Source organism: Ostrinia furnacalis, unplaced genomic scaffold (genome assembly GCF_004193835.3).
Source record: "Ostrinia furnacalis isolate ACB-3 unplaced genomic scaffold, ASM419383v2 OfSCF2640, whole genome shotgun sequence".
Lineage (NCBI taxonomy): Eukaryota > Metazoa > Arthropoda > Insecta > Lepidoptera > Crambidae > Ostrinia > Ostrinia furnacalis.
The window spans coordinates 1-1,075 of NW_021132879.1; the positions used below are offsets into that span (position 1 = coordinate 1).

The 1,075-nt window shown below is 36.6% G+C and overlaps 1 long non-coding RNA gene across 1 annotated transcript; it reads left to right on the plus strand.

Annotated features, from left to right (window-relative positions):
- Window positions 1–38: 38 nt before the first annotated feature.
- LOC114356107 (uncharacterized) lies at window positions 39–654 on the plus strand. The gene is made up of 2 exons (XR_003656165.1): window positions 39–241; window positions 482–654. It is a non-coding gene; the product is annotated as an uncharacterized LOC114356107 (long non-coding RNA).
- The last annotated feature ends 421 nt before the right edge of the window (window positions 655–1,075 follow it).

A 1,075-nucleotide genomic window follows, 5' to 3' on the forward strand; every position in this document is an offset into this window, starting at 1 on the left:
ATTTGACCGAACCGAGGTTAGGGTAAGGTTGCGATCAATGGACCGGCTCTTTCTTTGGACCGCTCTAATTTCTCGAAACCTAAGTACTTTAAAAATCAACCGTTTGCACGAAACGTTAGCTATTTGAGCTAGTACCAACCCCCGCTCTCACCAGTGTCGCCGTGAGCTCCGTTGGGGAAGGAAGTTTGCTGCAGTGTTTCGCGCGCTCCCGATGTAATTTTCTCGTGACACAGTTTACCAGGTAAGTACAGTTTATTGAATGTTTTTAATGTTATTTATTGTGAATCGCACGGCTTATTTAGTTGTTCAAGTAGATTTGTAAACGGTTTTTTGCAATATTTCACAGATTTTTATTTATTAACCTTTTTGTCTTTGTGCTATGAATTGCCATCAATGGACCAGTAAGTTTCTCTTCAATTGGACCGGTCCAATCATAGCAACTTTTAAAATAGAAATTTAAATGGTTTTATTTTTATTTTAGCATGGCAACACGAGGGGAATACTATGCGTCGAACGAAGAAAGCATGACATTGGCACTACAAGCTTTAAGTAAATAAGAAGTTAGACTGAATGAGGCAAGTAGGATATATGGTGTACCAAAAGCGACGCTAAAAAGAAGGCTGGACGACAAAAATTTAAGAGCAAAAGGTGCAACATTATAAAAATTCCAAAAATTGGAGACAGATTAATGAGACTGTGCAATTTTATTTTATAAAGCGTTGAATAATTGTAGAATAATAAAATTGATTATTATATTATTGTCTTTTATTTGTTTGAGTTCTCATAGTACCGTTGAATGGACCACTGCACAAAATTTCCTAAGTCCAATCATAGCGACTCACCGGTCCAATTAAAGAAACAGTGGTCCAAAGAAAGCAACCAAGGCAAACCAGTTTTTTTCTATTTTCTCTGTTTATGGTTAATGCTAAAAATCACAAATGACACATGCAAGTTCTTATATATAAGGCTTATCAAAATGTTGAATCATGTTGCTCCTATGTATCACAATTCCGCTGTTATGTCATTTTAAAGTTAAGTGGTCCAATAGTGGCAACCTTACCCTACTTGGTGGAGC